General features: G+C 27.4%; 1 protein-coding gene across 1 annotated transcript in view; it reads left to right on the top strand.

Moving 5' to 3' along the window:
* The window catches only part of LOC111033639 (glutamate receptor ionotropic, kainate 2-like), a 189,999-nt gene that overhangs the window by 31,581 nt on the left and 141,413 nt on the right, over positions 1-17,005 (top strand). The window lies entirely within an intron of this gene.

Raw genomic sequence — 17,005 nt, 5'->3', positions numbered from 1 at the left:
GGGGGGTGCTGTATATGTATTAATTCGAGTTCACCCCCATAATTTTGTTTAAAACTCTTCAATACAATGAGGTTAATATGACCCTTGGATGCATTCCAGTTAAATCTCGTAGTTTTGATGTTAAATTACTTAGATTTGAGTTATATTTTTTTTTACGTATTATATTATGAAAAAAATGTTTTTCTAAATTTCAGATTTATGCAATTTCCGCCAATAGCTTTATGATTCAACTTAAATTAGTCCCTGCATATGACTTACCGATATAGAAAAATATTGTTTAAAGTCATTTAGACCACTGATGGATAAAACTGAAAATATTGTCAGAATTCCAAAAAAATTACCTTGATCTCTTAGCGCTTATATGACTAATAATTATTTTTTTGCAAATATTTTAATACCCACGCAAATGGTATAAGGTATGAAGTGTTACGCTTGTTTGAAATAAATAAACAAAAATCAATTTTTTTTTGAGTTACTGTTATTAGTGAAAATTTAAAAGTTATTCGCCAGTTAACCAATTTGTATTAACAATTACTTCTAAGTAGCATTTTCTCTACGTTTATAGGTGATTTAAAATTATCAATATAAATTAATTCTATCAATAATTAATAAAATAATGGACATTATTTATAAAAATTATAAATAAATGTAATTTAAATAAAAATAATTAATTAATTAATTTTAATAATTAATCAATATTATTACTTATTGTTGAGTATTATTATTGTTTAATAAATAAAATTTATTACTTAATATAATAAAAAAAAATTAATTGACTGTTACCATTTTTTATTAATTGTTAAGTATTTTTTTATTTACTTAACTAATTTTTTTGTGTTTACAATTATTATTATAACAACAACCCATAAAAACGTGTTTTGAAGTATTTTTCTTTTATAAAATTATAAGTGTTATTTACCTATGTTACTCGTTACTCAGATCAATCATCAATGATAGACATTGCTTATTATGTAGGAATTCAATGTTAATTGCAAGTACTGAAGTAGAGAAGCCCGTGGCTAGTAAACTTTAAAGGTACCTAAGTATTAACAAGTTCAAAAAATAATTTTCTTTATTTAAATTTACTAATTATACTCAGTGTTTTAGAATTTTTTGAGTATAGACTTATAGTATTAATAATATGAGGTTCATTGTATTGAAGAGTTTTAAACAAAATTATGGGGGTGAACTCGAATTAATACATATACAGCACCCCCCTTTCAATATGCGAATAACTTTGGAAGGGACAAAGCACTAACGACGGGATAAAAAGCACTAACGATGCACAAACGATCGCCCCGGGTTTGGACCCGAAATTCAAAATGGGGGGTGCCAGCGACATGGACCTAATTTTAACAAGTCTTTTAGTTTTTAAAGCCCAGGTTTATTGACGATCTAATAAAGGTACATTACTGCTTGGGAAATTTTAATTTATAGTGTGATATGGTTTATTTTGGTTTTATTTGAATCTCTGGTTGGTGTACGTTCTATTTTTCCGTAAGAAACAGATGATTTTATACATTTATAACGTCATTAGAGCGTTTGTTTTGATAGAAATTATATATTTGTCTTCTGTGTGTTTGGAAACTACTGTGTTAGGTGTGGCAGGTTAATTTCACTTAAATACCTAAATATTTTGCAAAAAATACAGGTAAACAATAAAATGTTCACCAATATAATATTTCCCTAAGAATTAACAGGATCGAAATTATTGCAGATAAATAATGATAACAAACATTGTAACTCTATATTTTGGCCAAAAATAAAAATTATTATTATTGATATTGGGGAAAGTATACCAGCTTGTGGAACACCTACAGTTATATTGGTAATATTAGAAAGAGTGTATCCATAACATACTTGAAAATTGCGATCATTTAAGTACGATTTTACGAGGAGGTTGTTGGAAGGGTGTAAAAATGTTACAAGTTTAAATATCAGGTAAGCCATTATGCCACACTTCATCGAACGCTCGAGACAGGCCGAGGAAGAGACAAGTGCAATAGGATTTTTTCACAAGGGTGCAAGAAATGGAGTTAACTATCCTCCTATGTGCTATATGATTGGTGGAAATAAAATTGCTGCAGGTGAGAAAGTGTATTATTTCCACTGATACTAGATAATATCCGTATGAATATTAATAAGTATAATAGGTTATATTTAGAAACGGTTATAAGTAAAAAAAAAGGTTAGAAAATAAATTAATCAAACATTTAAATCATCTGAGATTCATCTTCTAACCACTGTCGAGGTTATTACGCTTAGTACTTATATAAAGTCTCATAATACAGAAGCTGCACTTTGAATTTAGATCGCTCAAAAAATCTCGTGTTAAACAATTTACAGTAAAAAATTATTCTTTTTATTAGATAAAATGAAGTTAATATTATCACAATACACTATCGATATATAGCATAAGACTTTAATTTTTTGAAAATATGATCTCAATTCTTGATGTATACTTTAAAAAAACCAAAAATTTGAATTTGGATTAATGCATTTATAAAGGAAAATATGGGGGTGACCATGCTTGGAAAATCACCCTGTAAATGTGTATACTATATTATGTTAAATGGCTTTGTTACTACCCACTACTCATACGTCTGACCTTAACTAGTGTTACCTTATTTTAACATTTGAATAGATATTGATAGATAATGAGTTTTATCAATATTTTTGAATTATTTTGTTTAATTGATTTATTTTATAATAGTTGAAGACTTGTTTATTAACCCTTTGATAATGAGAAAACCTCTAGTTCAATAAACCTGGCCGATCACAAACGAAAAATGGTTCACACGACATCAAGGTCCCTTGCTCTGCCAAAAAATTCCATGTTGAATAAGGTTTGTCTTGAACCTTGAAAAACTAGAAAGTTTTATCCGACAGGCCTGTGCGCCTACAACGGCTGTGTAAAGTTTAAGTCGCTCATTGTCGTTCCGTTCACGACTGATTGTACAACATATAAAATACATTCTTTGTGAGGCATGATAATAATAATAATAATAATAATAATAATAATAATAATAGTATCAAAACGTAAATCCGGTTTTATTCAATTCCAAAGTTTTTCTTCGAGCTCTGAAAAACGCTATCACAATTCGTATCAATTACCTCGAAAACAGAAGTTGCACTCGTGTCTCGTCAAAACGAAACTAATTACTACTATAACGCAACACACATTCTTGAGACGCACCGCAAGGGACTGCGAAAGAAAGTTTTACTCTTTCTGCTATCTGATAAAGTTCATTATATTCTATATATCTTTGCAGTGAGTATACACATACATCATTATTACTTACACCACAGTAGAACAGTATAATATGTATTTGATTCTGATAAAATGTTCAACCCAAGATACAATTCTTGAATTTTCATATTTCAATATTTCATCACAAAATATTATATAATATTATGTTCTGTATTTTTATACACTTGTGTTTGATTTAAATAGCAGCAAAATATAAAATCTATATATAAGCGAGAGATAAGTGTGTACAAATAAATTGGTTTGTAATTATTTGTAAATCAAAATTATTGTAATTTTCAGTCGGATGCAACAAAATTTCAATCAATATTCGACCGTTATTGGATTAGGTTTATCAATAGTATTCGTATCAATAATAATAGAGTAATTATTCTAAAAATTATAAAAAAAAATCTAACTGTGGTGTTATACCTCCGTGAACTTTGACACGCACTATGTGACTTATATTTATTATTTATGTAAATTATTATACAATTACTACATTAATAGAACATTATATATATTGAAAATATTTTAATAATATTAAGTTATTTCTACAGCTGACTGACCATAGATGCTCATATTGAAAACAAAATATTTTCACGTGTTAGGTATGATGGTGAATGAAATATCAATCGCCTACATAATAATTAATGTACAACTTTTTACCTGTCTGGCAGGTAAAAATGTAAAATACAATACATTATATTTGTTATTTGTGTTAAAAACTCGTTGTGACATTTTAGAATTCACCTACCTACTTTATTAAAATGTGAACCGTAATGTCATATATAGCTATTTCACTTTATTAATATCCTATTATATTCCTTTTAAAACAATGTTTTACATAATAAATACATAATTCACAAAATACAAAATTTTCAAAATAAATCGTAATAAAAATTATGTTTCCCCACTCGATTATTATGACATGGTGAGTTAATTAATGTGTACTATAATATGATATTACCTAAACAAAGTATGATACGCGTGTTGAATTAATGTCAGTGTGATATAATATCACATCAAAATTCGATTTATACAGTCGCAGCGAAATATTAGATTCCCTGTCACATTGATGGAAAACATTTTAGTATTTGTATACACCAACAAAAACAAAATATTTTGGTCGATACTATAAATATCACACACAAAGACATTTCCGTAATGGAGCTCAGTCAAATGTAACGTAGAAAAATTCAGATTATAATTATGTAACATAGATATGTATTTGGCTGAATACAACTTTATTTTTCTAACCAATTTTGCGTTCCACAGGAACTTAACCTGTCAGAACTAAACCTCACCTGATCTAATTTTATTGTTTTCTAAATGAAAATTATAATTTTTAATAATTATGATTTAAAATATTTAAAAATGTTTGAAAAATTATTTCATAAGTCTCGTCTGAGTATATTAAATAGTTTAATAATACTATTTCACATCTAAAACACACCCATATCAATAATCATTGGCACTTTGGTGGTTTGAAATATCTCCACTTGTTCATTTATTTTATCATTTAATACAAGAAATACATAACTAACAATAAGTGAGTTTGTGAAAAATAAGTTTGCCATAGTAATTTTATGGTTTTTTTCTTCGCAACTCTAGAGTGTGTGCTTTATTCGAACAGGTAAATCAAAAAGTTATATAATTAAAGTTTTATTTCTGTGTTCGAATTTCATTAAACTCAAATGTAATAATTCAAAATACACTTGTAGATAGAAGTACATCTTTAATCTTATAGATCACTTTACTTTTGCCGACTAAAAATGAGGTTTCGAAGAAAAATTTAAAAATACACATTATTTTATAACTGAAACAAATGTTTATAACAAGTTTCTATGCGAAACAAGAAATAATAAAGGAAACAAATAATTCTGGATTTGAAATACTTATTAACGTATCGCTTTTTAAAACAAATACACGTATTGAATTATATTTTATGAGCTTAAGTTGTTTTAATTTGTATTACCTGATCATTTTTTTCCGATTAAGCGTTAGTTTGTTGTGATACAATCTTGAATATGACGTGTATTCTGTACAAACTATAAATAGTGTATAAAGTCAATACTCATATTTTTGTTTTGAAAATACAAATGTAACCAAACTATAAATAAAATCGGTCAACTTTGTTTTAAAACATAGAAAAGTTGAACACATAAATTTTGACATCTGACAGGTCGATTATCTGAACGATATTTTACAAATTCCATTTGGCTTTGTAAATTTCGTTAAAATACTGTTGTTTTGCTCACTCAAAGTTATTGTTGGTACAAATAACATATGTGGGAATAGAGATTTATTTGCATTAGATATTTGCAGTAACATAAACAGCTGCATTTATGATTAGAGTACGTTTTACTAAAATTGTATGCAACCAATTGTATGTAAATATTCTAAAGTTGGGCTGTTTTAATAATTCATTTGGTAGTTCTTAGAGTGGGGATAAAAATACAATAAAAAAAATAACAATAAAATTATGTGTAAATAAATAAATAGTTTTAATCTTAGGGATTTTTGTATTGACCATATGAAAATAATATTTGACAACTTCTACAGATTTGATAGCTAGGCCATTGCTACTTTGAACTACATTTTTATAAATTATTGGTTATATTCACATGCTGATTTTACAAACTGGGAAAAAATTGAATATCTGTTTAAAAAAAGTTAAATATTTACAAGGATTAGTTGTTGGTGTTGTATACAGGTATCTGTAATATTGATGATACAATAATATACATTTTAGTAATATTACATTGTAGCGGCTAAAGTAAATCCACTATTCAGATTTACTTAAAGGATTAACATTATAACCAGTGCGATACATTTTAGAATAAATACATTTTATGGAGTTGTCAACATTATCAAAGTCATTGGTTATGTTTTATTTTTGAAATATTTTATGTGAAATAAACGTGAAAATATTATAAATAAAAATCAACCTGCTGTACAGTTGTAGAGTTTGAATACACCTCGTGATTGAGTTGACCAGTGGTGTGGTAGGGGAAAACTGATGTTTCACATTCCGGTTTTGATGTTTTCGATTATTTTTGAAAAGTACTGAACATTCTTTACGGTTGACCACTCAAAGTACCCCAATTAGCTCCACCAAACACCACCCATCCCAAGAACTGCAGAAGAATTTTTATGCTTCTAAATGTGACGTCAGACAATATGTACGAAAAAAAAACAAACATACTTCATTGTAAAGTCAGCGTTTATCGCCATATTGTATATTGTATATTGTATCTCCACATGGAATCTTAACCATGTGTATCATGACGTGTAATATACACCTTCTAGATGTGCATGTATAGGTACCGTGGTATACATTGCAGCTGGTAATTTGTTTAAGAGGTTAATTTGTTTGGAATAGGACACTCATTATTATTATTATACAGATGAAAGCGAAAACATCCACACTTCCAAAACGTGTGAAGTGAAAATGTGATATTTAATCAACGATAAAATATTAAGAATATGACTACTCGTGAATTTATATGACATGATTCTTGTACCCAATTAATTAGTTGTTGTTAAACCGTAACAGATACAAATTTTCACACATATTTTATTTACCATCATAATATATATTATGTACGATGAAAGCCATTAAAGGCTTAAAAATGTATAACAGACCACAATTATTCACGGTTTGGAGTTTTCGTCTCCGACATGTGATGATTCTATTACAAGTTGCTCCGTGAAGTTTCAACTAGTCTCGGAGGTCCTAGACAGTTAACTGTTTAGACCAACCCATTTTGGCGTAGTGGTGAGCTCAAAAAATGATAAATGGACTCGTCTCTTTAGACACGTCGTATTATACTTGGAAGTCAATGTGTAAAAAAAATAATTTTTTTCCCCCCAAAAATTATGTTAAATGATGTCTTAAAATTATGTAAAAGAAATACATATTTTCCAAAACATTAATGTTGTCTGAAACAATGAGTGTTTTACTTTAAATATATCCCATATCAATTATTAATTCATCGATTAACCCTTACTTCACATCAGGTGCGACACTAGCGACATCTTACAAAAGAATCCTAACTTCCAAACTCTTACAAGTTTTCCTTTTATTAATTTATGATATTCTATCGAACTCCCAAATTGAATCATTTTTAAATTTCATTCCCATATTATTATATCAAAAATCTTTACATTACACCCAATATCTTACAGTACTGCAATCCGCACCACCTAACCACTAGAAACCAAGTTGGAGGGTATCCAACTTTTAAACCATGCAATTCTTCTTATTTTTATTCTATTACACTTAGCTGTCATATTTGTATGCTTGCGCAAAATAGAGCACATAGATTGGGCATTATACAATTTTCACAATTTTCTTAATATTTACACTTATCATTAGTTCAAAGCAATCAAATTAAAGAATTAAAGTAAAATATAATATGAACTAATGCATTTGAATAATTTATCAATACGATACTATGATTTGTACATTAGAACGTGTGTTAATTGAAGGACGTCGTATTTTATACACTACCTTAAATTCTCCATTTTGCGATATTTACCATTTAGAGAATGATATTTCATTAAAATAGTAAAATAAATAATTTATTACCAAGTCCATCTTTATAAATTTTTTTTAATTGAAGCATGATATTAGATACTATTACTCTACATAAAATAAAATGATAAATCATAAATATTTATGTTTTTATTGTTGATTTACGTTGATGTGGTGATAAATATACGTTACGTAAAATCAGTTAGAAAAAAAAGTAGTATCCATCCCAAAAACATATTTACATTGAAATAAAATGCAAATATTTCTAACTGTAGAATAGTATGCATAGTATTTAAATAATAAGCCTTATATTATATTTTGCATCGTGTGACAACCATGCACACGGTGGGCAGTTCAATTTGTAATAAAGTCTTGCACCTATGAGTAACTTATATTTAATGTGACGTTTCCGTGATTTTTAATATTTTTATGCAATGATAGTATGCTGTGTTAGAAATTTCAAATTTGTAGAATCAATAAAAACTACTAAAATATTATCTATTGCTACCCACTTATAAACCAAGTTCCTTTTTACAAATTTTATTCGGTCCTATTATAATCTCAGAAAAAAAATAATAAAATTGGTCATTTCAGTAAAATCAATTAAAAAAAAAATATTTTCTATTTTCTTTGTTACCATAAAAAAAAACAGTATTATGTATGCTGTTCCCGTTTAATTGGAAAACGAATCATGAATACAATAACTACAATGACATTTATCGATATCATGTCCCGCAATGTTATATGAACATCAAAGAACTTATTTTATATTTATTATTATTTTTTTAGAGAAATTTGAGTTGGAAAATCTGTGGCGCAAAAAGTTAAAAGGGCCAGCCCCCTAACTCCACCAATAAATGTCATGGTGTATTTTTAAATCAAAAAGTTTATGATTTGGAAATATTCTAATTGATAACTATTTTTATATTATGTGTTTATCTATTTCATTTAAAAAAAAAAACATTGATTACAACTTAATATATTTTCTGAATTAATATGAAGCGACATGCCCACGAATTATAATCTATCAACATTTAAAAGTCTACGGCACAAACTTATGGGCAAACGTCAAAATATCAAAACTGACTTGAAACATCAATTTTTGTTATCTGTAAGTTAATTGTTTTAAGTCCATGCCAGTGGTGTACCCACCTGTCGAAGTGGGAACACTGACCCTGTACTCGTCCTATCGTAGCTTTCACGAAGAGATGTCCGTGAATTTGGACTTTGAAAAATTTGAAAACTATGCCTATATTATAATTTTATTATATCACATTATTATACTTTAATTTAATATAGTAATTAATTAATTGCAAATGAATGTAAATTGATTTTAGAATTTTCAAAGTAGACATTAAAATATTAGAAGTCAAGCAAAACTTCGAGGGGGGGGGGCAGATTCTAGCTGCCAATTAACAAATATTGTGCTAATAGGTGTTTTAACTGTGAACATGTTTTTTGTTGAAGATTGTTTGTTTGTTTATATTGCTTAAACTAAATTAAATTTATTCATTCATTCATTCATTTATTTATTTTATTTTATTTTATTGATGTTATTATATGGACTATAGGTACAGGCGTGGATTCAGGAGGATTATGAAATTGTGCTACGATTGAAAGCTTATCAGTAAATAGGTTACTTATATGAATATTATGTTTAAACTTCTTTTATTTTGATATTAATCTATGAATTTCTTATTTGAATACAACTTCAAAAAAAAAATCATTACATGCAGTTTTGTTTTATCTCAATTCTACAAAAAACCATAAGCTAATATTATAATGTTATAAATAATACTATTTAAAAATCCACTGAATAGTTAAATTGCTCAAATAACTACTTGCGCATTTTAATCATTTTCGTGAAAGCGATTGTAGTCATAACTCATAACAATCTTAACAAACGCTGTGCTCTTAGCCCATGATATTATTATGCATATTATACTTCGGTATTATATATAGTAAGTTGTCTATGTTATAGTCTTTGTTTTCTCGTTTACTAGTATTTGATCACCTATATAATATGTTTTGAAATATGTTCTTCATTATTAATTATCAATTAGTTACTGAAATAAGTAAGAATATTTTGTTTTTTAACAACGGATATAGGTGATTAATTTACACTTACACTACAATAGAATTACATACAAATATTAAATTCAAGCTGAAATAAATTATAAGACGGACACAGTCATTTTACTTATTACATTTTCAATGAATATAAATTATCCCGTAGATTTTTTTTTTTAAATATTCTCATGCCACAAAAATAATTTCTGCGTACGCCACATAGTAAAAATTAAATAATATAATATTATAGATTATGATATCAACTATTTGATTAAGGGGATTCTACCCAGCGATATTCTGTCTTTGTCCAACATACGCGTGTCATAGGGTTTTATGTGTTCTCTGAAGCATTTTAAAATGATTTGAATTTTTCGTCATGACTACTTGAGACAGACTTTCCCACATTTTTTTATTTTTTTGTTTTAATTTTTTCAAAATTCTGAGATTTTTGTGAATATCAATATATTTTTTAATATATTGATTACCAAAGTATAAAAATACTTAAAAGACAATTAATATTACTTTTCATTATTATATGTGTATTTAACCGAGATAGTAAAAACATTTAATGAACAGTAAAGAGGTACTCAAGTTTGACGTGTATAATGGCAGGGATGACGAATTTGATGGTGCCGGTAATCGAGTCAGGAAATCCTGATCGAGTTATTTTTGCCAATGATTCCGAAAGCTTTTCATTTTCTCTTCACCGTGTTTTTAATTTCCCATTAAAATATATACATAGGTTAAAATAGGTACAGTTATAATGGTACTCGTACAATATATTTAATATTTTATTATTAAGACTAATGACATGTCACCTAGAAGATTGATTAATTTAATGGTTCACTAAAATGTAATATTAACCAATCATGGGCCACTAAATCATGTTTAAGGAACCATTTGCCATCACTGTTGATTCATTAAATGTTTACCGTCTGTCCGTGCAATCCGGCATAAGAATATTAAATAATTTTATAAAAAAAAATGTATCTAACTAATGATCGTTCAAACGTGTATGAAATCGCAAAAAAAAAACGTTGATTCAAAAGAAAATCCAAATTGTGAACTAAAAAAAAAAAATTAAAAATTAAAAAAGCAGTTTAGTAAAACTGATTGTATTTTTTTTACAATTCCATTTTTTCGTTATTAATTATTCGAAAAACGTTTTCTATTCAAACATTCATCAACCATGGTGGAAATCGGTAAAATATTAAACGGACCTACATATTTTAACTGAATAAAGTTTGGTATTGATTGGTTGGATTATGTAGACTTCAGCATTGTGTAAACCTAATTTTAGTTTTATATTTATGGATACATGCTTTATAACATATATACAAAGGTTTTTAAATTATTCATAATTTATCTTTATATACATAGTTTACAAAGTTAATATTCTACATTAGTGCAATTTAATTGTTTTGTAGAGGAATAATGTTTTTACATTCTGAGCGATAGCCATGAATGTATTAGTCTTACAATGTATTTTGTTTTTGTGTCTGACGTCACCTTATAAGCAGTAAAAATGCTTCAGTCTTAAACTTTGGGAGTAGTTTCGACAAAATTCAATTTTGTTTATAATATTTAAAAATGAATAATCGTAGTGTAGTGTATTCACTAAATATTTAAATTAACATTTTCAAAATATTTCATTAAACTATGTGTCTCTTACTTATATAGACATTTGAAATATTATAGACTATTTTTTTCATAAGTTTTTCTTGCTGCATTTAAAATAAATTATCAAATATACGTAGAAACAATTTTTTTCTAGAGTTTCAAGTTGTAACGAAATTTGTTAAAATCACCAAAAATTATGATGCTGTAGTATTGTGTTTGTTGACTAGCCTAGTAGCCTACTACTTTTATTATCACTTTTTTTCATTATTACATTTAATGTTTCCACAACGATTATTGGTATATTCTTATAACTGAAAGGCATCATAAAGTTTTGAGTTGCATTTGACTTAAGATAATTTACACATCATACTGACTGCTATATTTAAAATTTTTTTATATTGTATAACGACGAAATAAATTGATTTCGTTTTATTCAAATAACGGGGATTTATGATTTTCCTTAACGACATTATGAATTATTTATTACCTAGTAATTCGTGCTTCTTGTCTATAATTTGACATGTAATTTTATTTTACTTTGAATACAATTGATGTAGGTAGAATAAATCTTTTAGAAGTCGTATCAGTAGTCAGTTGGTAAATCCACTATTAATCTACATTGGTATTTGCGAATCTTATTGGACTCTACCCAAACATTTTCGCAAGAAACTTTTTTTGGACGTCTCGTATTTTTGTTGTAAAAATGTTCTTTTAGTAGCACAGTAATAAACGAATGAATGACAGTCTAGTTTTATATTATGACAAGTTGTCCAACTATTTGTTTGTTTTCTCATCCGAAAAACGTTTATTCTTGAATAGAAATAAGAATTATACCATTTTAAAAAAGTGGTTTTATAACGCAATTGTTTTCAGTTTTCTGATGAAATTGTCATGTGAAAAAATATACATAGGGATAGATGGTCTTAACAAAAGTAAGGTTTGCGTTTCATGTTACACCAAAATAAGCTATTCTCTAAATTTTGTGTGTTGGTTTTGAATAACTAAAAATGCTCAACTGTGTCCTCTAATTGTTTTCAAGAATTCTGTTATTAAACATTTTTTTCACGTGGCTCTCGTAAAATGGTTTTTAATGTATTCACAGATAATGAATAGAAAAAGTAATTTTTGTTTGCCGATTTTGCCCGAAAATAAGGACAGCGATTTTTATAAATAGTAATTGTGATTTAGATATTTTAATTGAAAATATTGTATTTTTTCTACAATAAAATAAAGGCACCTAAACAGAAAAAAATATGGAACTTCGGAGGGGATATAAGAACTGTTAGTTGAACTCCCACCGGTAACATGTGGTATTCCATGTACAACGTAATTCACCAAAAATGGTACCTAACATTTTTCCATTTAATAAAACTAATTTATTCACATTTAAATTTTTGCAATTTTCAATTATAGGTTTACTTAAATACCGTTTTTTCTGACATAAGTAGGTACTTAAGGATTTATAAATTAAGTCGTATCCTGTGGTGATACAAATCTTTTTCCAACTGAAAACTAACCTATTTTACTGTAAAAAGTTGAGCTGATGTTATTTTTAAAACTTTAAAACCTGAGTTCGAATGAGTGGTTTCTGAGTTATTAAACTTTATGCACTGAGGATGATAGTTATTAATGAGGGTCTTACATCAAATATAAAAAAGCTGATGTTATGTTAATTTCAGTATTACTTATTAGTTATTTATACTCAATTTTTACAAATATTAAATTCTACTTTTTATATTACATTTTTTAATTTGTAAATCACAGTATAGACTTATATTTATGAAATGTAAACCTATTATCATGGACTATTGGTGCTAAAAAATAATCCTTATTACATAATTTTTAGTAATTCAGAATCATTTATTATGAATGTGGAATTATATGTAACAATGTAAAAATACAGTAAAATGTAAATTATACACAGTTGCGGTAAATATTAATTTATAGTAAAAAAGAGTAATTTTCAACGTTGCAGGGTTATCTTTAAATGGTGAAAAAAATCATCTTTTTTCTAAAGTATTTAAAAATTATATTCAATTAAACTTGAAAATTCCAGAAACCAGAATATTTGTATAAATGCACTACTTAAGAAAAACACGAATGTTATGCTTGGCTAATGACCTCCATAAACTCATTTTTAATAGGTACCCGGTTTTACGGAATCCATATTATCAATAACTTAATATTGCCAATAACTAATAATTGTTGAGAGACGATTTATTCTTCAAACATATTTTATCCTCAACATTTACAGCAGTATAGATAGGATTACGTTTTAAGAACATATTCAACGTTTAAGATATAACAACGGTTATTGTGAAAGTATATTTTTTTCATTTCATAGAATCGTAGAATTTAATTCTAGACTTTTTGAAGTCAGTCATTCAGCGTTTTAAATTGCTCGGAGGCGTATAAGGTCGCTTCCACGAACCATGTGGAACTTTAGGATGAAACATTATATTTTATCTCATCAATATTACAGATAAATTGGATAACGTCTGATAAAAAATTGATATTATTTATTATTTTCAAAATGTTTTGAAATAATGACATTTATTGTCGATTTATTATTTACCATTGATAAAAACTAGTTCATACTATGCCATTCCCGAAAACAGTGAAAAAGTTTTTGTCGTATTACATAAGAACAACAAAATGAAAAGTAAATAAACGCACATATACGTCATATCGTGAGAATGAATATTTATAACAGAGCTTTGGGGGAAGATATAGGGAAACTAGATAACATCCGGGGAGGGGGGAATACGTGATAAGATGAATATTTCAAAACTGCTTAAATGGTTGGGCAGCTAAAGAAGATTGATACTCACAAGTCACAAATCGTAAACATCCATTGTGATCGATTCAGGGACACCTGTTTTTAAAGTTGCGGGTCGTCCCTAACCGTTGGGCCGATTTCGTAGCACATAATTATAATATGTGTCTGGATTTACAAGTTCACAGTATATAGAAGTTCCAAATACGGTTTAATAAAAGTATTATGGTAGCAAAAACGAAATCGGCGAGGTGAATTTCGCAAGTTTCAGAGTATTTTTGCAATACGGAGGAGTGCAAATCATAAATAAATTTTGTTTATTTATAATAATCGGCTAGCCGTTTTTTTAAACGTTTTTGAAATTACCGCACCCTAGAGGAACAATCAATTAATTAACGCCCTCTTGGTAAGAATACTATGATTAGGGGTATGGGAAATAAAATAGGAAGGGAGTTGAGATATGTAAAATTTAAAAAAAATTTAAATGATCTTATAACTCATGTTTTCATTTATTTTTATACTTCATTTTTTTTTTTGTTTATAGTACCAGTAAATTAATGAAATTTTATTTTGAAAAAAAAACTTAATAATGTTATCAATTTATAATTTTATACCTTACAGTTTTTTTAGTTTAAAAAATATTCCTAGGCTCATATGATTTTATAGGCGTGATTTTTGAATAAAACAATACTAGTAATAACTCTTCGCTTATGGTATGGGCTTTTCCCGATTGAACCAGATTTAACCGGATTATTTAATTAAATTGGAAATAGTAACAACGTTAACTACTTCAAAATACTATGGTAAAATGATTAAATTTATTAACTTGGTATATTATCACTTTTGTCATGTTCGGGGGAATCCAATAGCAGCTTGTTGGAACTTTTCGAACATTTCCATCGCGCGTAATGATATTAGAGAATGAAACAGGGTACATTTATATATATAGGCAGGTACCATCATACGATATTTAAAAATTAATCATATGACAATTTATTAGTGTTTTAAAGTATAACATTTTAAAATCCTCACGACCTGTTTCAAAATAAAAATATCAAAAAAATCAAAGAGGTGCCATAGTTAACATTATTATCATTATCTTTGAATTTGATAACATGACAATTTAATGTAATATTAAAAATACCAGATTAAAACGGATTCTCTTAAAGATTAAATTCGCCTGCACGTTATCGTAAGCACAGCTGGACCATAATTAATTGTTGGGATGCTAAAATTATACTTTCGTTACAACTTATTTTATTCCCTCATACATCATGTTTTTAATGATAACATTTGTAACTGATTTCTGAATTATAAGTAGCCATCTATATTAAAGCAATTCTCATGTGTTCAATTAAAAATTGAATAATTTAGAACATTAAAGGTAAGACTATTGTACCTTCGGAAAGTTTAATACATTTATTTACGTAGTATACTCACTGAAAATTTGTGAAAAGACATGTTTACTTCACAATAACAATTTCGATCAGAATCACAAATTCTAATCTATAAACTATTTAATCTAAAGTATAAACGATGCATGCTAAAAGTTATTTACCACAACGTAAATATGAAATCAAAATAATAACTAATATTATATTCGTTTGTTGGTCGATTGTTGGTCGTTTGTTGATGAATATTTAACAATACGAAAACAAACAGTTTGTAAACATGAATTCATCAAAAGCTATCAACCATATTGAACTACTGATGGAGTAAACAAAAGTTAAACACTGTAATCATTAGATTATCCAACTTTTGTTCGCTGTGAATGATTCATCCAAAATGATCACTAAAAAGTAAAACACGTAAACGCTGCTTCAAATTGTCAGCTGTTATTTCGTTGAAACATAACTAATGTTAACAGTTAACACATATTTATCAATGACCAATTTATGCATTGCATGATATATAACATAGTAACACCTGTAAACATTTGCACGTTTGTTATCTCCTGACCAACTATCCAGGTATTTTACAATTTTTGTCATCGCTGTCTTCAAAAGTGCATGAACTTCATTAAAATATATACATTGTTGTGTACGTAAACATTTACATTTTGTGGGTATTATACTATTTTAACAGAATATAAGTACCTACCGGTAGTCAGGATAATATATATGATCTATATTCAACACTAACAGATAACTCGACTCCCCCAAAAAAAAAGTAACAATAAAAATTAAATAAGGCTTTTTATTGGCGAATCTCGGTTTTAGTGTACCTCAGTTCAGATATTATTATAGCTTTTAGTATACTTCCAAACGTGGTTGAAACTACTTTTTAAATTTTTCTGACATCCTTAAGAACAATTTCTGATATTTTCGTCAAATCCGGCACAGTAGTTTTTGATTCTATAATCAACATACAAATACCCTAAACATTTTATAAATAAACCCTCATATTTGATTTTTTTACTCGAGGACTAATAAATTTGGTTGAATGCACTGAATTTAAAATTACAAGCATGATTATAACATAATTTACACTATAAAGTTATTAACAATGTGACCAGTTAAGTACCTATACCAACTAAAGTCTTAAGTAACTTTGTGAAGGTGATTATTGGTTATACACGTCTTATGCATAATATATTATATTTATTGTATTGGAGTGTAAAATATCAGTTTTCTCTCAAAAAAGTTGATTATGTCATAGTTTCTCAGAATTAATGATATAAGTACAAATTAAACCCAGAATTACGAGCATATCCAGAAAATAATATTTTTTGTTTGATACAGATTTTTATAAC

The sequence above is a fragment of the Myzus persicae genome, unplaced genomic scaffold (genome assembly GCF_001856785.1).
Source record: "Myzus persicae strain clone G006 unplaced genomic scaffold, MPER_G0061.0, whole genome shotgun sequence".
Classification (NCBI taxonomy): Eukaryota; Metazoa; Arthropoda; class Insecta; order Hemiptera; family Aphididae; genus Myzus; species Myzus persicae.
The sequence above is the reverse complement of the archived record's forward strand: the minus strand, read 5'-3'. Positions and strand labels throughout refer to the sequence as shown.